The sequence below is a fragment of the Mytilus edulis genome, unplaced genomic scaffold, assembly GCF_963676685.1.
Source record: "Mytilus edulis unplaced genomic scaffold, xbMytEdul2.2 SCAFFOLD_104, whole genome shotgun sequence".
Lineage (NCBI taxonomy): Eukaryota > Metazoa > Mollusca > Bivalvia > Mytilida > Mytilidae > Mytilus > Mytilus edulis.
Window position 1 is genome coordinate 13,344 of NW_027268293.1, and position 24,752 is coordinate 38,095.

Consider the following 24,752-nt stretch of genomic DNA (forward strand, 5'->3'; position numbering starts at 1 on the left):
CTGAAAATTCGACATTTTTTGAAAACGACCCATATAATTAATACAGTAACGAACGACAACTTTAATTACCACTAAATTACATGTTCCTGACTTTAAACTGGCGTGTGCGGAATTTGGTGCGGTTTAACATGTTTGTTGGTGCCATACCCTCCACCTAACCTGGGAAGTGTTGTAACATTACATATGAACAAACTACATGTACGTTTGCCCCTTCGGCCTTGTGTTTTCATTTCTGCTAAATAACATATACGGTTATTATCATACACAAATGCACTCGAAATACATAATATGATTGTAGTCTGATAAATTTACCTGTACTGTCATATATAATAAACATGATAAACACACTTCAATATTGAGTGGACACTCTCGTGTCTATACATAAATTCTGATTAAGATGTTAACAAAGATATACATGTACACGCCAAGGAAGTAGGACTAAACGTCAGAATGTAAGTAAATATATCATAAAGATTGCTGCCACTAAAGAACACATTTATTTTTACTGTTACTTTATACAGAATTAAAGCAGTTTTATGCTATTTAACTATATACACTTGATATTAAATTATTTTCTTTACTTTTACTCACCACTTCAAGAATACCACTGTACACTATAGTTATATATATACATGTATATAATGAGCCACTGATCATTCTGTCTTGTTGTATCGACGTCGACACGAATGCGGTATGGAACGCCATGACTGCCTTATGTTAATGATCAGCATTATATGCAGTGCTCACACCATTATATGCAGTGCTCACACCATTATATGCAGTGCTCACACCATTATATGCAGTGCTCACACCATTATATGCAGTGCTCACACCATTATATTAAGTGCTCACAACATTATATTAAGTGCTCACAACATTATACGCAGTGGTCCAAACATTATATGCAGTGGTCACAACATTATATGAAGTGGTCAAAACATTATATGAAGTGCTCACAACATTATATTAAGTGCTCACAACATTATACGTTTTTTGTTGTATGATGAGATTGATGTATGATGAGATTGATGTATGATGAGATCATTCGGTAAACTTCGTTTTTTAGCGGAAATTACCGAATCCATAATTTTTAATTACGGTAATGCCCAGCAAACAAATTTAAACAGTTATTAAAGTCATGTTATCATAAGGCAGTATACAATATTTAAAACTGATTGAAATAAGTAAGGAAAAGATGAAACTAAGAGGTGAATGATTGAAGTAGTTCTGTTCGTCGTAAGAAAAACGAATGGCAAAATGTAAGTTAAATAATAAAATGTTTAGGGACGACATCAAAAGTTCAATGAAGGATAAAAAACTTAATTCACATAGTTTTTTCACTGACCCCCCCCCCCCCCCCCCCCCCCCCCCTCTTAACATAATTTGGGAAAAATTGATTGACCAATAGGGATATATGTAAAATCGATTTTAGATTAACAAAACTTGCAGCAATGTTGACCCCCCCCCCCCCCCCCCCCCACCCTCAAACTATTTGATTTAAGTTTTTTTATCCTTCATCGATCTTTTGATGTCGTCCCTTATTTAATGAAATATCGAAGGAAAATTTGTATGATATATTCCTCGAGTTCATTTCCTACTGAAGAACTTTAGCAAGGTGCCACTTTATAGTCCGTACACAGTTTTAAAAAGCTTAATTACCTTTTAAATAAAACAGTCAGCTTTCTATAACACATAAGTGCCATATTACGTTAGCTTATATATGTCATGATAGAGTCATTTTTGGCATCGATTTTCAGAATTTGGCATTTTTACATGAATAAGTATCTAACAGATATGGAAAATGCAGTTTAAAGCATTTCATTGTAGGTGTTTAACATAACTTTATATCAATTATTCCTTTTTTTAACAAGCTTTTTAGCACGCTAAGTAGTTTGTCTTCTAAGTATGATCAGCAGTCTTATATAGAAATATAAACTTTCATAAGAAAAATTTACCCTTTCAAGACCCAGTTTAACTTCTTCATTTAAAGTTATCATCTCTTATGAAAACTGAGTTTGTGGGGATGAATAAAACGTTTACTACGTTTGTTCGTCAGTTTGCACGGTTAATATATATAAAAAAAGTGGTATGCTTGCCAATGAAACAACTTTCCACAAGAGACAAAATGACATCACAGAAATTAACAACTAAACGGCTACAGTACGGCCTTCAACAATGAGCAAAGCCCATACCGCATAGTCAGCTATAGAAGGCCCCGAAATTATAAACGTAAAACATTCCTAATTTATGTACAAACAAACGATCGAATTCCCCATTTCCATTCTCAATTTTATATAACACATTAACAAACGACAACCACTGAAATAATGGCTCCTCCTGACTTGGCACAGCCACATATATACAGAATGTGCGGCGGGTTTTAACATTTTAGCGGGATACAAACCCTCCCTCTAACCTGGGACAGTGGCGTAACAGAACAACATACGAACGAACTATGAAAATCAGTTGTAAAAGGCTTAACTCATCAGATGGGTACAAATATAGATACATCTAACAAGAAAATAGAGTGGACGTGGGCGGGTACTTGTATATCCCAACAACAAAAAGACACTATAAGTACTGATCTGAGAGTACTAGCAGATACTGACAGCTAGTTCAAAGCCACTAACAACTAATAAAAAAAAACCATGCATCTAAGTTTTGCATTTAGGTAAAGATTGAAACAAACTGAGTAAAAAAGAATGATTTACTTTTAATGGATAGTAACGATTGTCCATGAAAAAAAAGAGTCATTTTCAATGCTCTTCAACTTTGTACTTGTTTGGATTTATAAATATTTTGATATGAGCGTCACTGATGAGTCTTATGTAGACGAAACGAGCATCTGGCGTACTAAATTATAATCCTGGTACCTTTGATAACTACTTGACCTAAATTAATTCTGGTTAAGGTACATTAAGATACAAAATATAATCAACTACAAGTCATAGAAGAATAATATCTTTTAAATCGCACTTCTTTGATAACAATGGACCTCCAAAAAAGATTCAAATTTGTGTTTAGGTCCAGATGATAGCAACAACACATAAAAGAGGAATGCTATTTGTTGCTGAGCACTTCTTTGATTTTATTTTAAGTCCACACAATTTATTTTGTAACAGAAGCCCAAAAAAAAACGATACTCGTTATTATGTCAATATATAATTGTAATATAATTATATTAATGGAAAACTTCTAGTATTGTTTTACTGTGAATTCATCTCGTTGTTGTTATTGGCGTTCTAATTCTTCTCACATACAAGCTTGTCTATAGTCTGGGGATTTCTGTTAATTTTGCTACTAACTTTTTTCCATACCAGACTCAAGCTAGCGAACAATAAGCCAGCGAACAATAAGATGAATCAAGCTAGCGAACAATAAGCCAGCGAACAATAAGAAAACGCACCCACATGATCATGCCTAAAAACCGAAGATTTGCAATAACACGACACGTACTTATATATATGATGACAAATAAATAAAATTGATGACAAATAATTTCCAATAGGAAGATGAAATGCAATTCCATTTAAAAACAGAAAAGTTTAATAATTTATTTGTGTATTTAATAACTTTTTTTTAAGGCCGGGAATTAAAAAAAAACTTTCTCCTTTCTCTTTGATAAGGGATTGGTTATTGTCTTTATAATAATAATAACAATTGATAACAACATGTTACACTATACTACTGTAGCAAAACAATAAGATCTTCAATCTTATATAATTATACGATTAAAAAGAAAAACTGATAACCATTATATTCACTTTTCGCCAAAGAAATAGCTAGTTCACGTAATTATTCAGAAGTAAATAGTCACTCTTGTAATTTATTTATTACATTTCGATAAGAAGAGCGATACGTGTAAGAGAACTTTACCCACGAATACACGAATTACGTCAAATAGAATGAAAACGATTTGACCTAAATATTTTGGTTAATCTAGACAACAATTTATTTAGAATCAAACCTATGTAAAATAACTTTAATCCATAAACATTTCCGTACGGCAAAGACCCGGATGGGGTAGGGTGACCTTACCATCCCCCTTCTTTAATTCATAAAAAAAAATAGCTACGGTAAAGCTTTTGTCCCCACTATACACAAATGATAAACACTTGACTAAGGTTGCCTGAAGCCAAAGATCCAGGTGGGTAAAGTTACGGATTTTTTTTTCGGAGGTCCAAAGTTATGGTCGGGTGACCCTACCCTACCCCTTCTTTAATTCATAGCCAAGTCCCTACGGCAAAGCTTTTAACCACACTAGGTACATTCGATAGTCAATTGCCTAAGCTTGCCTGGGCCTAAAGATCCAGGTGGGTAAAGTTACGGAATTTTTTTTTCGGAGGTCCAAAGATGGGGTCGGGTGACCACACCCTCTCCCTTCTTTAATTCATAGCCAAGTCCCTACGGCAAAACTTTTAACCACACTACGTACACTCGATAGGCAATTGTCTAAGCTTGCCTGGGCCCAAAGATCCAGGTGGGTATAGTTACAGAATTTTTTTTCGGAGGTCCAAAGTTGGGGTCGGGTAACCCCCCTTCTTTAATTCATAGCCAAGTCCCTACGGCAAAGCTTTTAACCACACTAGGAACACTCGATAGGCAATTGTCTAAGTTTGCCTGGGCCCAAAGATGCAGGTGGGTAAAGTTACGGAATTTTTTTTTCGGAGGTCCAAAGTTGGGGTCGGGTGACCCTACCCTTCCCCTTCTTTCATTCACAGCCAAATCCCTACGGCAAAGCTTTTAACCACACTAAGTACACTCCATAGGCAATTGTCTAAGCTTGCCTGGGCCCAAAGATCCAGGTGGGTAAAGTTACGGATTTTTTTTTTCGGAGGTCCAAAGTTGGGGTCGGGTGACCCTACCCTCCCACTTCTTTAATTCATAGCCAAGTCCCTACGGCAAAGCTTTTAACCACACTAGGTACACTCGATAGACAATTGCCTAAGCTTGCCTGGGCCCAAATACCCAGCTGGTGGGTAAAGTTACGGAACTTTTTTTTTTGAGGTCCAAAGTTAGGGTAGGATGACCCTCCCATCCCCCTTCTTTCGTCCATAAAATTTTCCTTACGGCAAAGCTTTTTTGCCCACTAGGTACAAATGATAGGCACTTGCCTAAACTTGCCTGGGCCCAAATACCCAGGTGGGTAAGGTTACGGAACGTTTTTTTTAGGTCCACAGTTGGGGTAGGGTGACCCTACCATCCCCCTTCTTTCGTTCATAAAATTTTCCCTACGGCAAAGCTTTTTTGCCCACTAGGTACAAATGATAGGCACTTGCCTAAGCTTGCCTGGGCCCAAATACCCAGGTGGGTAAAGTTACGGAACGTTTTTTTTAGGTCCAAAGTTGGGGTAGGGTGACCCTACCATCCCCCTTCTTTCGTTCATAAAATTTTCCCTACGGCAACGCTTTTTTGCCCACTAGCTACATATGATAGGCACTTGCCTAAGCTTGCTGGGCCCAAATACCCAGGTTGGTAAAGTTACGGAACTTTTTTTTTTTTAGGCCAAAGTTGGGATATGGTGACCCAACCATACCCCTTCTTTCGTTCATAAAATTTTCCCTACGGCAAAGCTTTTTTGCCCATTAGGTACAAATGATAGGCACTTGCCTAAGCTTGCCTTGGCCCAAATACCCAGGTGGGTAAAGTTACGGAACTTTTTATTTTGAGGTCCAAAGTTGGGGTAGGGTGACCCTACCATCCCCCTTCTTTCGTTCACACAATTTTTCCTACGGCAAAGCTTTTTTGCCCACTAGGAACAAATGATAGGCACTTGCCTAAGCTTGCCTGGGCCCAAATACTCAGGTGGGTAAAGTTACGGAACTTCTTTTTTTTAGGTTCAAAGTTGGGGTAGGGTGACCCTACCATCCCCCTTCTTTCGTTCATAAAATTTTCCCTACGGCAAAGCTTTTTTGCCAACTAGGAACAAATGATAGGCACTTGCCGTAGCTTGCCTGGACCCAAATACCCAGGTGGTTAAAGCTACGGAACTTTTTTTTTTAGGTCCACTATTGGGGTAGGGTGACCCTACCATCCCCCTTCTTTCGTTCATAAAATTTTCCCTACGGCAAAGCTGTTTTGCCCACTAGGTACGAATAATAGGCACTTGCCTAAGCTTGCTTCGGCCCAAATACCCAGGTGGGTAAAGTTACGGAACTTTTTTTTTTTAGGTCCAAAGTTGGGGAAGAGTGACCCTACCATCCCCCTTCTTTCGTTCATAAAATTTTCCCTACGGCAAAGCTTTTTTGCCCACTAGAAACAAATGATAGACAATTGCCTAAGCTTGCCTGGGCCCAAATACCCAGGTGGGTAAAGTTACGGAACTTTTTATTTTTAGGTTCAAAGTTGGGGTAGGGTGACCCTACCATCCTCCTTCTTTCGAATTCGTTTATAAAATTTTCCCTACGGCAAAGCTTTTTTGCCCACTAGGGACAAATGATAGGCACTTGCCGTAGCTTGCCCTGGCCCAAATACCCAGGTGGTAAAAGTTACGGAACTTTTTTTTTTTGAGGTCCACTATTGGGGTAGAGTGACCCTACCACCCCCTTCTTTCGTTCTTAAAATTTTCCCTACGGCAAGCTTTTTTGCCCACTAGGTACAAATGATAGGCACTTGCCTAAGCTTGCCTGGGCCCAAATACTCAGGCTGGTAAAGTTACGGAACTTTTTGTTTTAGTTCCAAAGTTGGGGTAGGGTGACCCTACCATCCCCCTTCTTTCGTTCATACAATTTTCCCTACGGCAAAGCTATTTTGCCCACTAGGTACGAATGACAGGCTCTTGCATAAGCTTGTCTGGGCCCGAACACCCAGGTGGGTCAAGTTACGGAACTTTTTTTTTTTTAGGTTCAAAGTTGGGGTAGGGTGACCCTACCATCCCCCTTCTTTCGTTCATAAAATTTTCCCTACGGCAAAGCTGTTTTGCCCACTAGGTACAAATCATAGGCACTTGCCTAAGCTTGCCTGGGCCCAAATGCCCAGGTGGGTAAAGTAACGGAACTATTTTTTTTAGGTCCAAAGTTGGGGTAGGGTGACCCTACCATCCCCCTTCTTTCGTTCATTAAATTTTCCCTACGGCAAAGCTTTTTTGCCCACTAGGTACAAATAATAGGCACTTGCCTAAGCTTGCCTGGGCCCAAATACCCAGGTGGGTAAAGTTACGGAACTTTTTTTTTTAGTCCAAAGTTGGGGTAGAGTGACCCTACCACCCCCCTTCTTTCGTTCATAAAATTTTTCCTACGGCAAAGTTTTTTTGCCCACTAGGAACAATTGATAGGCACTTGCCTAAGCTTGCCTTGGCCCAGATACCCAGGTGGGTAAAAATACGGAACTTTTTTTTTTTTAGGTTCAAAGTTGGGGTAGGGTGACCCTACCATCCCCCTTCTTTCGTTCATAAAATTTTCCCTACGGCAAAGCTTTTTTGACCACTAGGAACAAATGATAGGCACTTGCCTAAGCTTGCCTGGGCCCAAATACCCAGGTGGGTAAAGTTACGGAACAATTTTTTTTAGGTCCAAAGTTGGGGTAGGGTGACCCTACCATCCCCCTTCTTTCGTTCATAAAATTTTTCCTACGGCAAAACTTTTTTGCCCACTAGCTACAAATGATAGGCACTTGCCGTAGCTTGCCTGGGCCCAAATACCCAGGTGGGTAAAGTTACGGAACTTTTTTTTGGTCCAAAGTTGGGGTAGGGTGACCCTACCATCCCCCTTCTTTCGTTCATAAAATTTTCCCTACGGCAAAGCTTTTTTGCCAAATAGCTACCAATGATAGGCACTCGGTAAGCTTGCCTGGGTCCAAATACCTAGGTGGGTAAAGTTACGGAACTTTTTTTTTTTAGGTCCACAGTTGCGGTAGGGTGACCCTACCATCCCCCTTTTTTCGTTCATAAAATTTTCCCTACGGCAAAGCTGTTTTGCCCACTAGGTACAAATGATAGGCACTTGCCTAAGCTTGCCTTGGCTCAAATACCCAGGTGGGTAAAGTTACGGAACTTTTTTTATAGGTTCAAAGTTGGGGTAGGGTGACCCTACCATCCCCCTTCTTTCGTTCATAAAATTTTCCCTACGGCAAAGCTTTTTTGCCCACTAGGTTTCAAATGATAGGCACTTGCCTAAGCTTGCCTAGGTCCAAATACCCAGGTTGGTAAAGTTACGGAACTTTTTTTTTTTTAGGCCAAAGTTGGGATATGGTGACCCAACCATACCCCTTCTTTCGTTCATAAAATTTTCCCTACGGCAAAGCTTTTTTGCCCATTAGGTACAAATGATAGGCACTTGCCTAAGCTTGCCTTGGCCCAAATACCCAGGTGGGTAAAGTTACGGAACTTTTTATTTTGAGGTCCAAAGTTGGGGTAGGGTGACCCTACCATCCCCCTTCTTTCGTTCACACAATTTTTCCTACGGCAAAGCTTTTTTGCCCACTAGGAACAAATGATAGGCACTTGCCTAAGCTTGCCTGGGCCCAAATACTCAGGTGGGTAAAGTTACGGAACTTCTTTTTTTTAGGTTCAAAGTTGGGGTAGGGTGACCCTACCATCCCCCTTCTTTCGTTCATAAAATTTTCCCTACGGCAAAGCTTTTTTGCCAACTAGGAACAAATGATAGGCACTTGCCGTAGCTTGCCTGGACCCAAATACCCAGGTGGTTAAAGCTACGGAACTTTTTTTTTTAGGTCCACTATTGGGGTAGGGTGACCCTACCATCCCCCTTCTTTCGTTCATAAAATTTTCCCTACGGCAAAGCTGTTTTGCCCACTAGGTACGAATAATAGGCACTTGCCTAAGCTTGCTTCGGCCCAAATACCCAGGTGGGTAAAGTTACGGAACTTTTTTTTTTTAGGTCCAAAGTTGGGGAAGAGTGACCCTACCATCCCCCTTCTTTCGTTCATAAAATTTTCCCTACGGCAAAGCTTTTTTGCCCACTAGAAACAAATGATAGACAATTGCCTAAGCTTGCCTGGGCCCAAATACCCAGGTGGGTAAAGTTACGGAACTTTTTATTTTTAGGTTCAAAGTTGGGGTAGGGTGACCCTACCATCCTCCTTCTTTCGAATTCGTTTATAAAATTTTCCCTACGGCAAAGCTTTTTTGCCCACTAGGGACAAATGATAGGCACTTGCCGTAGCTTGCCCTGGCCCAAATACCCAGGTGGTAAAAGTTACGGAACTTTTTTTTTTTGAGGTCCACTATTGGGGTAGAGTGACCCTACCACCCCCTTCTTTCGTTCTTAAAATTTTCCCTACGGCAAGCTTTTTTGCCCACTAGGTACAAATGATAGGCACTTGCCTAAGCTTGCCTGGGCCCAAATACTCAGGCTGGTAAAGTTACGGAACTTTTTGTTTTAGTTCCAAAGTTGGGGTAGGGTGACCCTACCATCCCCCTTCTTTCGTTCATACAATTTTCCCTACGGCAAAGCTATTTTGCCCACTAGGTACGAATGACAGGCTCTTGCATAAGCTTGTCTGGGCCCGAACACCCAGGTGGGTCAAGTTACGGAACTTTTTTTTTTTTAGGTTCAAAGTTGGGGTAGGGTGACCCTACCATCCCCCTTCTTTCGTTCATAAAATTTTCCCTACGGCAAAGCTGTTTTGCCCACTAGGTACAAATCATAGGCACTTGCCTAAGCTTGCCTGGGCCCAAATGCCCAGGTGGGTAAAGTAACGGAACTATTTTTTTTTAGGTCCAAAGTTGGGGTAGGGTGACCCTACCATCCCCCTTCTTTCGTTCATTAAATTTTCCCTACGGCAAAGCTTTTTTGCCCACTAGGTACAAATAATAGGCACTTGCCTAAGCTTGCCTGGGCCCAAATACCCAGGTGGGTAAAGTTACGGAACTTTTTTTTTTAGTCCAAAGTTGGGGTAGAGTGACCCTACCACCCCCCTTCTTTCGTTCATAAAATTTTTCCTACGGCAAAGTTTTTTTGCCCACTAGGAACAATTGATAGGCACTTGCCTAAGCTTGCCTTGGCCCAGATACCCAGGTGGGTAAAAATACGGAACTTTTTTTTTTTTAGGTTCAAAGTTGGGGTAGGGTGACCCTACCATCCCCCTTCTTTCGTTCATAAAATTTTCCCTACGGCAAAGCTTTTTTGACCACTAGGAACAAATGATAGGCACTTGCCTAAGCTTGCCTGGGCCCAAATACCCAGGTGGGTAAAGTTACGGAACAATTTTTTTTAGGTCCAAAGTTGGGGTAGGGTGACCCTACCATCCCCCTTCTTTCGTTCATAAAATTTTTCCTACGGCAAAACTTTTTTGCCCACTAGCTACAAATGATAGGCACTTGCCGTAGCTTGCCTGGGCCCAAATACCCAGGTGGGTAAAGTTACGGAACTTTTTTTTGGTCCAAAGTTGGGGTAGGGTGACCCTACCATCCCCCTTCTTTCGTTCATAAAATTTTCCCTACGGCAAAGCTTTTTTGCCAAATAGCTACCAATGATAGGCACTCGGTAAGCTTGCCTGGGTCCAAATACCTAGGTGGGTAAAGTTACGGAACTTTTTTTTTTTAGGTCCACAGTTGCGGTAGGGTGACCCTACCATCCCCCTTTTTTCGTTCATAAAATTTTCCCTACGGCAAAGCTGTTTTGCCCACTAGGTACAAATGATAGGCACTTGCCTAAGCTTGCCTTGGCTCAAATACCCAGGTGGGTAAAGTTACGGAACTTTTTTTATAGGTTCAAAGTTGGGGTAGGGTGACCCTACCATCCCCCTTCTTTCGTTCATAAAATTTTCCCTACGGCAAAGCTTTTTTGCCCACTAGGTTTCAAATGATAGGCACTTGCCTAAGCTTGCCTAGGTCCAAATACCCAGGTGGGTAAAGTTACGGAACAATTTTTTTTGAGGTCCAAAGTTGGGGTAGGGTGACCCTACCATCCCCCTTTTTTAATTCATAAAATTTTTTTTTTGGCAAAGCTTTTTTGTCCACTAGGTACAAAAGTGAGGCACTTGCCTGAGTTTGCCTGGACCCAAAAGAACCAGGTTGGTAGAGTAACGGAACTTTTTTAATATAGGTCCATAGTTGGGTCGGGTGATGCTACCATCCCCCTTCTTTAATTCATAAAAAAATCCCTACGGCAAAGATTATGTCCCGACTAAGTACAAATGATAGACACTTGCCCAAGGTTTCCTGGGCCCAAAGACCCAGGTGTATAAAGTTACGGAACTTTCTAAATTGAGGTCCAAAGTTGGGGTAGGGTGACCCTACCATCCGCCTTCTTTAATTCATCGAAAAAAATCTCTACGGCAAAGATTTTGTTGCTAATAAGTACAATTGATAGGCCCAGCCTAAGGTTCCCTGGACCTAAAGACCCAGGACGGTAAAGTTACGGAACTTTTTTAATTGAGGTCCATACTTTGGGTAGGGTGACCCTACCATCCCCTTCTGCAATTCATAAAATAATACCCTACGGCAAAGATTTTGTCCCCACTAGGTACAATTGATAGACACTTGCCTAAGGTTGCCTGGATTCAAAGACCAAAGTTAGTAAAGTTACGGAACTTTTTTTTAGGTCCAAAGTTGGTGTCGGGTGACTCTAGCTACCACCTCCCTTCTTTATTTCAAAGCAAAGTCCCTTCGGCAAAGCTTTTGTCAACACTGGGTACACTCAATACCCAATTGCCCAAGGTTGCATTGATCCAAAGACACAGGTGGGTAAAGTTACGGATTTTGTTTTATTGTGAACAAAGTTGGGGTCGGGTGACCTTACGACCCCCTTCTTTAAGTCATAGCATAGTCCCTACGACAAAACTTTTGTCCAAACTAGGTAAACTCGATAGGCAATTGCCTAAGGTTACCTGGACCCAAAGACCCAGGTGGGCAAAGTTACGGAACTTTTTTAATTGAGGTCCAAATTTTGGGTTTGGTGACCCTACCATCTCCCTTCTTTAGTTCAAAGAAAAGTCCCTACGGCAAAGCTTTAATTCGTGAAAAAAAATCTGTATGCCGAAATGCTTTGAACCTCACCAGATACATATACAATTGAATAGCACAAAGTTTACCTGATTAGATGATGCATGTGAGTCAATCCTGTCGAAGATGTAACAATAAATCAATATCTTCGATATAGGCAATGTTGACATGATATCGTATCGATATCGATTTTGCTTCAAACATCCATGACACAAACAAACATACCCGGATGTAAATATCAACAATTTTCATAAGACAAACTCAGATATGCCAGATGTCGACGATATCGACAAAGTCGAATCGATTTCGATTTGATATCGAAGCTTGGTTTGTACATCCATCACATAACCATATTTCGATATTGCATGAATGCTTGATATTTGAAGATCCATCAAAGTAGAATGAAATGTGTGCCAACGCACAGATATATCTGGTCAGACCATTCAGAAAGCAAACCACAGTGAGCATAACCTTCATGCGAATTGGGGTTGGGATCGCACACAAATCAGCTTACAGAGATATAACACCTCACGGAAGGAGAATAGATAAATCTGATAAAACCAACAGTTAGAAGAGAAATGTTAAGGAAGGAAAATATTAAGTAGCCAACTAATGCAAACAAAGTGATATGGAAAGCTTTCGATGATGATGTCATGGAAAACATCTTAGAAGCAAAATTAGCAGGAAAAGTTGAGAGCAGTGACGTCCATTATTTACTTCGTAGGAAAGGAGAGATTTTTGGTTGATTACATCTGGGAAAAGAGAAAGAACACGAAGTCAGAGTAAACGCAGACAGTATAAGAACATTGATCTGAGAGTGGACTTCAGAATGTTAAGGAATAGTTAAAGAGATGCTATGGAGTAGAAAAGGTTACCTCTACAACAGTAGGAAAGAAATCTGGGGAAAATTTAAAACACTAACAAGAGCAATAACACATATACTGGTAACATGAAATAATGGGGCAAATGAACGAGTTCAATTTACAGCACAACAATTTCTGTATATGAAGAGATTTTTTGGCGCCAGAGGATCTGGTTTATTGGAAAACTGAAAGGATGAAGTCGAAGAAAATAAAAAAAAAACACAAAATGATGAAAGGCGAGAGGAAGATCTGGAAGAATGTAAGAACCTGGCAACGCGAGAGGAACCAATATACTGTGAAATTACTTTTATTCGTGGGGAACCAATTTTCGTGGTTTTCGTGGATGGCTTTATCCACGAGTTTAAGTGTCAAACGAAATAAAACAGTCATTGTCCAAATCAAGACATGGAAAGATCCTCATATTAAGGTTTGACTACCCGGCGATTTGATCTAGAGAATATATCGAATATGCAAAATCTGAGACAACTGTAATAGTAGCCACAGGGCAAACGCACTATGAACTTCAACTGCAGGCAGGATTATATATACCCATTCAATCTTTAAAAACCTAAACTGTACAACTTTTGATCTTTTAATTTTCATAATAAAATAATTTTGATCCATGAAAGTTTGATTTCGGTAATGATACACTATGATAAAGTGTTCATCTATATCCTAATAATTCTCGTACGTATGGGAAATAATCATTTCATGCTGGGCTTGCTTTCTATAAGAATTAATTTTACAATTCAAAGTAATTTTATAGCATTTGTTTATGTAACTGTTCTCTTTAGGCGACATGTTTATGGCCTTATTAACACTTTTGATGGTCTTTAATCTGTTGATCACTCGATCTAGAGTTAATTAGGGTGATCACTACAATTTACACTGGTCAACAATTTAAAGGTTTACTTTGCAGTTTCATTTCATCCAGACAATTTATATCTTCGTTTCTAATGGCTTCCATTTTTCAATATCTTTATTTTAGAAAACTAAAATCCACGAATTTAAGAACCCACGAGCATTTTAATTTTGCTCAAACCACGAAAATTGATACCCAAGAATTAAAGTACTTTCATAGTAACTACATGTGTATTTGCAATTGATGAGTCAGAACTGAAGTTTAACAAAGTGCAGGATGTTTTGAAGAAAACAAGAGCAGTACCAGGGCCATACAGTATATGTTCAAAGCTAACCAGACGATTCTAGAAGTTTTTGAGAGTAGTTTGGAGAAAAAGAAAGATGATAGATGCATGGTATAAAACAAATAGATGTTTGTTCTGAAGGGAAAGAACTCCATGAAAGTTTAGCTGTTTTGAACCATATCTATACTGAACATCGAGGGTAAAATCCTACCAGTTTTAGCAAGGAACAACAAGGTTCCTGCTAAGTAATTAATAATGCATAGACCTATCGGTTCAGAAATAAAGCATGACAGAGGTATCCGGATGTATTGACCATACTAGTGTTTTGACTCAGATCTTAAGAGAATCATATGAGAAGAAAAGCGACTTTGGCTAGACCTTGCTTATGCTTACGGATTCATACCTCACAAACTGGTAGATTTGACATTACAGAGGTACGTTGTGCCAACCACGTGCACAACAGGACAATGCTGCAGGAATACTTTGATCACATAGAGATGGTATTTACAGTAGGAGATTTCAACACAGCTTGGCCGAGACTATGAGAAGGAATATTAATGGGATGTGCATTGTCCTAGTATTGTTTGCAGCAGCTGTGAATCCTCATTATGAAGTCAGTTGAAAAACCAGGAAGAGGACCATTAATGTCATCAGATAGAAGACAACAACCAATAAGAGCATTTATAGAGGACATGACTATTAACTATTATAAATTAAGAAATGCATCTCCCTCTTGCAAAGCTCTGATTCCTTTCAAGGATATGGCTATACTTTTTGGACCTTTTGGAATATAGCTCTTCATCTTTTATATAAGCTTTGGAATTCAAATATTTTGGCCACGAGCATATCACTGAAGAGACATGTATTGTCGAAATGCGCATCTGGTGCAGGAGAATTGGTACCTTTCATGTTATTACTACCACTGGGTCGATGCCTCTGCTGGTGGACTGTAAGTCCCTGAGGGTATCACCAGCCCAATAGCTAGTACATAATACTGGCATGAAAATACGGATTTTTGTGTTATTAAAATTTGCTGTTACAAAATGTTAGAAATTATTATAAATTAAGGAATGTATGTCCCTCATGCATAGCTCTGATTCCTTTCACGGATTTGGCTATTCTTGTTGGACCTTTTTGATTATAGCTCTTCATCTTTTATATAAGCTTTGGATTTCAAATATTTTGGCCACAAACATGACTGAAAAGACATATATTGTCGAAATGCGCATCTGGTGCAGGAAAATTTGTACCGTTAATGCTATTACAGCAAACACAGAACTAGAGGGAAGATGGACCTTAGAGATGTTGGAAGGAATGATAAATTGGGCAACAATGAAATTCAAACCCAGTTAATTCAAGAAGTTTACTTGTGAAAAAAGGCAAAGTGAGAGATGAAACTTTCGAATTAGCAGGGGAATTTTACCAACAGTCGGAGATAAAATGCTTTTGGGAAAAGTTTGCCTCTACACCAGTAGACAGTAAAACATAAAAGAAATACTAATGCAGCTGGTATAGATAGATTGGCTGTCGAAGATAGACCAAAGTGGTCTGCCAGGAAGATACAAAGCTTGGATGTATCAACATGGTGTCTTGCCAAGAACATTATGGCCGTTTTTTTATATGAGTTTTCCGTGTCCAAAGTTTAGGTTAAGAAAACAAATATGACTTTGGTTCGGCGTCACAAGAAGTTTCAGCAGCGTTGACAATATAGTGACTAAACAGCAATTACCACTCACTTAATTCGTGAACTGAAGAGTTTAAAGTTACAAAAACACGACAGGTCATGATGGTAAGTAACAGCAAAAATGGCAAAGTTAGAGGAGCCAAAGTGAAGATCAAGACAAGAAGAAAGTGAAAAGCAGAGAAAGCAGGAAGTTCGGCAAATAAAAGAATAGAACAGTAATAGGAATGCGGTAGTTATGAAGCAGCAAGGTGGCTGGTCTATTTGGGAGGAACTAGAAGCGAGGTTTTTGCCAGGAGCGATATTTGGAGTATGGAGGGATATCGTTTCAGCATCAATCTGAGATCAGTGTATGATGTAATGCCAAGTCTATCAAATATCTATGCATAGGGGTTGATAGCAGATCCAATGTGCACCTTATGAAAAGACAAACCAGCTTCTCTACAACATGTGTTGTTGTCATCTTGTCAAGTGGCAATGAAAAATTGTAGGAACACATGGAGACATGATAGTGCACTGAACACATTAACAGCGAGGTTGTACTTCGTCAGGAGGAGAAAGAAAAAGGTAAGAAAAAAACTTTTGAGAGCATGGCCAGCACACCTGAAGGCCATAGGATCCATGCAAGAGTAACAGACTGGAGGTTTACTATAGTCTTGCCGGAACTGACAGTCCCTTTAGAAGAAAGGATGTATGAGGTACACGAAAGGAAGATGGTAAAATATCAACAGCTTGTATCAGATTGCCAACAATAGGGATTGACGACTTAGTGCTTTGCTATTGAAGTAGGGTGCAGGGTTTTTGAGGAACAGACAATATGGCAAGCTCACAGAACCTTATTAGTGGTAGGAGCAATAGGGGTTAGCTTATTTCAGAATTGTATAGACAAGCGGAAGTATCATCATAGTGAAGATAGGGTGAGAAAAATGAGATCTCGAAAAGTGGCAATTAAATTTATTAAGTGATTTGAAGACATTTAGTGGAAATAATGGACTTATGATAGAAGAGACTTTAAAATATGCTCTGGTGAAAGCATCAATCAGTGACAGTGCAAAAGTTACATCAGCTGACACATCGAGTGCAATGTAGGCCATCCAGTTTCAGAGTCAGACTGAGCCGGCGCACCTCTGGAGATTGCATGGTGTTGAATAGCACAGAAACAGCTGCGGATGGAGGCTGTACATGATAAAGGAAATGGATCAGCATTGTTACGATGTTTACAAGGTTAATCAATATATGATTCTTGAAGTGCATTTTGTTGATAGACATTATTATACTAGCTGAAAACTTACAGGAGATCGTGCTTTGCAAGATGCTTTCAATTCTAATCTAAGTATCATGAATCCAAAATAGTAAAATTGTTGCCCAAATATGTCAGACAGACATACACCTGTGATAAGGATCAACATCCAAACAACAAGTTGATTCCTTCTACACCTCTGCAATTATAAACAGCGCGACAAACTTCCGCAGATGTATGCTTGTGTTCTGCTTGTTTTTTGTTTGTTTTTTTTACATAACTTTTTAGCATCACCTTTGTGTTTATTTTTACTTTTTGAAACATTTTATATGTTTAATAAATGTCAAGATGTTTCCCGTTGTAGTAGATTTTGCTAATTAGGAATTTTCGAATGCTGATGTTGCGATATGAACAAGACAGAATCTACATTTGCATAAAATGTTTCTGACGTGAACATATTAAGGAAGTTCCCTTGTCATGTTTTTGAATTTTTTTCAGAATTTCGGAATCCTCTGGTTTTATCCATTTGAATGCCTTAACATATTTTGCCCATTGACCCCCATTTTTCTTTTTATAAATCTCTAACATGTATCATTGTAAGCCATCAGTAAAAGTAATATAAAATCGTTGTTATTTTTAACAGTTTATGAGAACTTAAACTTGTCAATGATAAAACTATGAAAAGTCAAGGGAGAACATTTTTCCGCCAAAATTTTAATGGCTTATATCTCGAAACAAGCACATTGACCTATATTTGTTTTTGCTCTTTTGGTTCCTTTATCAGTCTCATATCAATATATACTAGTGTTATGAAAAGCTTGTTTTTTTAAAAGGAAAAAATGCAATTCAACGTGGCCTGGTACTTGTACATCCTAAAAACAAAAACAAAAGACACTGAGTACAGATCTTATAATACTCTCAGTACTGACCGCTAGTTCAAAGCCACTAACAGCTAATAAAAAATCATGCATCTAAGACTTAATTATCAATCAGTACACACCCGACATCCAATTTATTTAGTATAAAGACGTCATAAACAGTCAGAGAAAAACATGCCCTTGTGCAATGCCAAGATAAGGGTATCGATAGATTGTCGATTCATGAAAGTGTATATGTATATATATTACATAATAGTAATATTTAGTTTTCTTTTAATTTACTGATAACAAAATCGATATTGATACCAATAAAAACAATATACAATGATATAATTACAGTGTTGATTTGGTAAACTTTCAGAACAAGTTTATTTGACGGATCGATAAGTTTACCAGGATCTCTTCTTAATTTCCGGACACGGTAAACAATATTTCCGTAAAAAAGGATGTGTTTTCCCGATAGAAATAAGTTTCTACAGGTACAGCAAAACTTCAAAACAAAATCCTTATATCTATGGAAGAAGTACGTATAGGTATTTTGTGGTAAAGAAATCCCTGGCTTAATTATTTTACCAGTAGAACATAAATGGAAAGTTTTAAAACATGTTTTGTTGTTGCCCCCTTCTACTTTATTTTTTTCAAAAAAATAACAATTTATGTCACATGAATCTACAGTTCCATACTAGAAAAGAAAAACAAATTGTTATTATCAGCTTCATTAACAACATGTTTTTTTTCAGTAACAAGAATGCTTATAAAAATATATGGGTTTATTAGGCTTGCTTAGTGGAAAATAATAGTTAAAAGTAATATTGTGTATTAGTAAATACACATTCACAGACGCGGATTTGGTGGGGCCAGGGGGCCCGGGCCCCCCTTTTTGGGAAAAAAATTGGTTGCTTATATAGGGAATCACTGAAGCGTGACTGGAGCGGCCCCCCCCCCCCCCTTAGGTCAGTCAGTGGGCCCCCACTTATGAAAATTTCTGGATCCGCCACTGATTCACTATCATATATAATCTGCCCTACAGGGTCAGTGTGAGCTTTTCACAAACATTGATGTTTGTCGTTTGTAATCCGTAGTCGTCCGCCGTCGACATTTGTTTACTTTTACAAAAGACTAAGTAGCTATATATATAGTTTCCTCAAAAATGAATCGCTCATTAAGATCAACTTAGTATTTATTGTCGTCAGTTGACTGTTTATATTGTGTTGATACATTTCTGTGTTATGTTAAATCATTTATAGTGTTAACAGTGTTCCTATTATTTTATAAACTTTTCAACTAGAAATAATGTGTTGTGTGAAATTGCTTTCCTTACTTTCGGCATCCTGTCAAATAGTTCCTAAAATGACATTTTCTGTAGATTAAACTTATAGACAATGTATAGACTATTTAGACAATAGCCTTTCAAAACAAAAACGATTGAGAAAACTTACTTGTGTCGAAAAAGCAGATTTAATCCTCCTTTTTGTTAAATGACTAAGAACTATATTATGTATCAATGTAGGGTGCGCAACTTTGCTTTTCACCTTACTCCAATTTTGGTGCTCAAAAAAAAAGTTCCGTAACTTTACCCACCTGGGTATTTGGGTCCAGGCGACCTTAGGCAAGTGCCTATCGAGTGTACCTAGTGTGGACAAAAGCTTTGCCGTAGGGACTTTGCTATGAATTGAATAAGGGGGATGGTAGGGTCACCCGACCCCAACTTTGGACCTCAAAAAAAAAAAGTTCCGTAACTTTACCCACCTGGGTATTTGGGTCCAGGCGACCTTAGGCAAGTGCCTATCGAGTGTACCTAGTGTGGACAAAAGCTTTGCCGTAGGGACTTTGCTATGAATTGAATAAGGGGGATGGTAGGGTCACCCGACCCCAACTTTGGACCTCAAAAAAAAAAAGTTCCGTAACTTTACCCACCTGGGTATTTGGGTCCAGGCGACCTTAGGCAAGTGCCTATCGAGTGTACCTAGTGTGGACAAAAGCTTTGCCGTAGGGACTTTGCTATGAATTGAATAAGGGGGATGGTAGGGTCACCCGACCCCAACTTTGGACCTCAAAAAAAAAAAGTTCCGTAACTTTACCCACCTGGGTATTTGGGTCCAGGCGACCTTAGGCAAGTGCCTATCGAGTGTACCTAGTGTGGACAAAAGCTTTGCCGTAGGGACTTTGCTATGAATTGAATAAGGGGGATGGTAGGGTCACCCGACCCCAACTTTGGACCTCAAAAAAAAAAAGTTCCGTAACTTTACCCACCTGGGTATTTGGGTCCAGGCGACCTTAGGCAAGTGCCTATCGAGTGTACCTAGTGTGGACAAAAGCTTTGCCGTAGGGACTTTGCTATGAATTGAATAAGGGGGATGGTAGGGTCACCCGACCCCAACTTTGGACCTCAAAAAAAAAAAGTTCCGTAACTTTACCCACCTGGGTATTTGGGTCCAGGCGACCTTAGGCAAGTGCCTATCGAGTGTACCTAGTGTGGACAAAAGCTTTGCCGTAGGGACTTTGCTATGAATTGAATAAGGGGGATGGTAGGGTCACCCGACCCCAACTTTGGACCTCAAAAAAAAAAAGTTCCGTAACTTTACCCACCTGGGTATTTGGGTCCAGGCGACCTTAGGCAAGTGCCTATCGAGTGTACCTAGTGTGGACAAAAGCTTTGCCGTAGGGACTTTGCTATGAATTGAATAAGGGGGATGGTAGGGTCACCCGACCCCAACTTTGGACCTCAAAAAAAAAAAGTTCCGTAACTTTACCCACCTGGGTATTTGGGTCCAGGCGACCTTAGGCAAGTGCCTATCGAGTGTACCTAGTGTGGACAAAAGCTTTGCCGTAGGGACTTTGCTATGAATTGAATAAGGGGGATGGTAGGGTCACCCGACCCCAACTTTGGACCTCAAAAAAAAAAAGTTCCGTAACTTTACCCACCTGGGTATTTGGGTCCAGGCGACCTTAGGCAAGTGCCTATCGAGTGTACCTAGTGTGGACAAAAGCTTTGCCGTAGGGACTTTGCTATGAATTGAATAAGGGGGATGGTAGGGTCACCCGACCCCAACTTTGGACCTCAAAAAAAAAAAGTTCCGTAACTTTACCCACCTGGGTATTTGGGTCCAGGCGACCTTAGGCAAGTGCCTATCGAGTGTACCTAGTGTGGACAAAAGCTTTGCCGTAGGGACTTTGCTATGAATTGAATAAGGGGGATGGTAGGGTCACCCGACCCCAACTTTGGACCTCAAAAAAAAAAAGTTCCGTAACTTTACCCACCTGGGTATTTGGGTCCAGGCGACCTTAGGCAAGTGCCTATCGAGTGTACCTAGTGTGGACAAAAGCTTTGCCGTAGGGACTTTGCTATGAATTGAATAAGGGGGATGGTAGGGTCACCCGACCCCAACTTTGGACCTCAAAAAAAAAAAGTTCCGTAACTTTACCCACCTGGGTATTTGGGTCCAGGCGACCTTAGGCAAGTGCCTATCGAGTGTACCTAGTGTGGACAAAAGCTTTGCCGTAGGGACTTTGCTATGAATTGAATAAGGGGGATGGTAGGGTCACCCGACCCCAACTTTGGACCTCAAAAAAAAAAAGTTCCGTAACTTTACCCACCTGGGTATTTGGGTCCAGGCGACCTTAGGCAAGTGCCTATCGAGTGTACCTAGTGTGGACAAAAGCTTTGCCGTAGGGACTTTGCTATGAATTGAATAAGGGGGATGGTAGGGTCACCCGACCCCAACTTTGGACCTCAAAAAAAAAAAGTTCCGTAACTTTACCCACCTGGGTATTTGGGTCCAGGCGACCTTAGGCAAGTGCCTATCGAGTGTACCTAGTGTGGACAAAAGCTTTGCCGTAGGGACTTTGCTATGAATTGAATAAGGGGGATGGTAGGGTCACCCGACCCCAACTTTGGACCTCAAAAAAAAAAAGTTCCGTAACTTTACCCACCTGGGTATTTGGGTCCAGGCGACCTTAGGCAAGTGCCTATCGAGTGTACCTAGTGTGGACAAAAGCTTTGCCGTAGGGACTTTGCTATGAATTGAATAAGGGGGATGGTAGGGTCACCCGACCCCAACTTTGGACCTCAAAAAAAAAAAGTTCCGTAACTTTACCCACCTGGGTATTTGGGTCCAGGCGACCTTAGGCAAGTGCCTATCGAGTGTACCTAGTGTGGACAAAAGCTTTGCCGTAGGGACTTTGCTATGAATTGAATAAGGGGGATGGTAGGGTCACCCGACCCCAACTTTGGACCTCAAAAAAAAAAAGTTCCGTAACTTTACCCACCTGGGTATTTGGGTCCAGGCGACCTTAGGCAAGTGCCTATCGAGTGTACCTAGTGTGGACAAAAGCTTTGCCGTAGGGACTTTGCTATGAATTGAATAAGGGGGATGGTAGGGTCACCCGACCCCAACTTTGGACCTCAAAAAAAAAAAGTTCCGTAACTTTACCCACCTGGGTATTTGGGTCCAGGCGACCTTAGGCAAGTGCCTATCGAGTGTACCTAGTGTGGACAAAAGCTTTGCCGTAGGGACTTTGCTATGAATTGAATAAGGGGGATGGTAGGGTCACCCGACCCCAACTTTGGACCTCAAAAAAAAAAAGTTCCGTAACTTTACCCACCTGGGTATTTGGGTCCAGGCGACCTTAGGCAAGTGCCTATCGAGTGTACCTAGTGTGGACAAAAGCTTTGCCGTAGGGACTTTGCTATGAATTGAATAAGGGGGATGGTAGGGTCACCCGACCCCAACTTTGGACCTCAAAAAAAAAAAGTTCCGTAACTTTACCCACCTGGGTATTTGGGTCCAGGCGACCTTAGGCAAGTGCCTATCGAGTGTACCTAGTGTGGACAAAAGCTTTGCCGTAGGGACTTTGCTATGAATTGAATAAGGGGGATGGTAGGGTCACCCGACCCCAACTTTGGACCTCAAAAAAAAAAAGTTCCGTAACTTTACCCACCTGGGTATTTGGGTCCAGGCGACCTTAGGCAAGTGCCTATCGAGTGTACCTAGTGTGGACAAAAGCTTTGCCGTAGGGACTTTGCTATGAATTGAATAAGGGGGATGGTAGGGTCACCCGACCCCAACTTTGGACCTCAAAAAAAAAAAGTTCCGTAACTTTACCCACCTGGGTATTTGGGTCCAGGCGACCTTAGGCAAGTGCCTATCGAGTGTACCTAGTGTGGACAAAAGCTTTGCCGTAGGGACTTTGCTATGAATTGAATAAGGGGGATGGTAGGGTCACCCGACCCCAACTTTGGACCTCAAAAAAAAAAAGTTCCGTAACTTTACCCACCTGGGTATTTGGGTCCAGGCGACCTTAGGCAAGTGCCTATCGAGTGTACCTAGTGTGGACAAAAGCTTTGCCGTAGGGACTTTGCTATGAATTGAATAAGGGGGATGGTAGGGTCACCCGACCCCAACTTTGGACCTCAAAAAAAAAAAGTTCCGTAACTTTACCCACCTGGGTATTTGGGTCCAGGCGACCTTAGGCAAGTGCCTATCGAGTGTACCTAGTGTGGACAAAAGCTTTGCCGTAGGGACTTTGCTATGAATTGAATAAGGGGGATGGTAGGGTCACCCGACCCCAACTTTGGACCTCAAAAAAAAAAAGTTCCGTAACTTTACCCACCTGGGTATTTGGGTCCAGGCGACCTTAGGCAAGTGCCTATCGAGTGTACCTAGTGTGGACAAAAGCTTTGCCGTAGGGACTTTGCTATGAATTGAATAAGGGGGATGGTAGGGTCACCCGACCCCAACTTTGGACCTCAAAAAAAAAAAGTTCCGTAACTTTACCCACCTGGGTATTTGGGTCCAGGCGACCTTAGGCAAGTGCCTATCGAGTGTACCTAGTGTGGACAAAAGCTTTGCCGTAGGGACTTTGCTATGAATTGAATAAGGGGGATGGTAGGGTCACCCGACCCCAACTTTGGACCTCAAAAAAAAAAGTTCCGTAACTTTACCCACCTGGGTATTTGGGTCCAGGCGACCTTAGGCAAGTGCCTATCGAGTGTACCTAGTGTGGACAAAAGCTTTGCCGTAGGGACTTTGCTATGAATTGAATAAGGGGGATGGTAGGGTCACCCGACCCCAACTTTGGACCTCAAAAAAAAAAAGTTCCGTAACTTTACCCACCTGGGTATTTGGGTCCAGGCGACCTTAGGCAAGTGCCTATCGAGTGTACCTAGTGTGGACAAAAGCTTTGCCGTAGGGACTTTGCTATGAATTGAATAAGGGGGATGGTAGGGTCACCCGACCCCAACTTTGGACCTCAAAAAAAAAAAGTTCCGTAACTTTACCCACCTGGGTATTTGGGTCCAGGCGACCTTAGGCAAGTGCCTATCGAGTGTACCTAGTGTGGACAAAAGCTTTGCCGTAGGGACTTTGCTATGAATTGAATAAGGGGGATGGTAGGGTCACCCGACCCCAACTTTGGACCTCAAAAAAAAAAGTTCCGTAACTTTACCCACCTGGGTATTTGGGTCCAGGCGACCTTAGGCAAGTGCCTATCGAGTGTACCTAGTGTGGACAAAAGCTTTACCGTAGCTATTTTTTTATGAATTAAAGAAGGGGAATGGTAAGGTCACCCTACCCCATCCGGATCTTTCCCGTACGGAAATGTTTACGGATTAAAGTTATTTTACATAGGTTTGATTCTAACTAAATTGTTGTTTAGATGAACCAAAATATTTATGTCAAATCGTTTTTATTCTATTTGACGTAATTCGTGTATTCGTGTGTAACTCTTACACGTATCGCTCTTCTTATCGAAATGTAATAAAGAAATTACAAGAGTGACTACTAGTATTTACTTTTGAATAATTACGTGAACTAGCTATTTCTTTGGCGAAAAGTGAATATAATGGTTATCAGTTTTTCTTTTTAATCGTATAACTATATAAGCTTGAAGATCTTATTGTTTCGCTACAGTAGTATAGTGTAACCTGTTGTTATCAATTGTTATTATTATTATACAGAAAATAGCCAATCCCTTATCAAAGAGAAAGGAGAAAGTTTTTTTTTAATTCCCGGCCTTAAAAAAAAGTTATTAAATACACA

General features: G+C 40.5%; 1 protein-coding gene across 3 annotated transcripts in view; it reads left to right on the forward strand.

Moving 5' to 3' along the window:
• The first annotated feature begins 308 nt into the window (after nt 1-308).
• Nucleotides 309-24,752, forward strand: part of LOC139507207 (uncharacterized) — a 55,268-nt gene continuing 30,824 nt past the window's right edge. For 2 of the 3 annotated variants that reach the window (XM_071295678.1, XM_071295677.1), the window contains exon 1: nt 309-452. The gene's annotated coding sequence lies outside the window, so the exon portion shown is untranslated. The remainder of the gene's footprint in view (nt 453-24,752) is intronic. The other variant, XM_071295679.1, reaches the window with a different exon arrangement.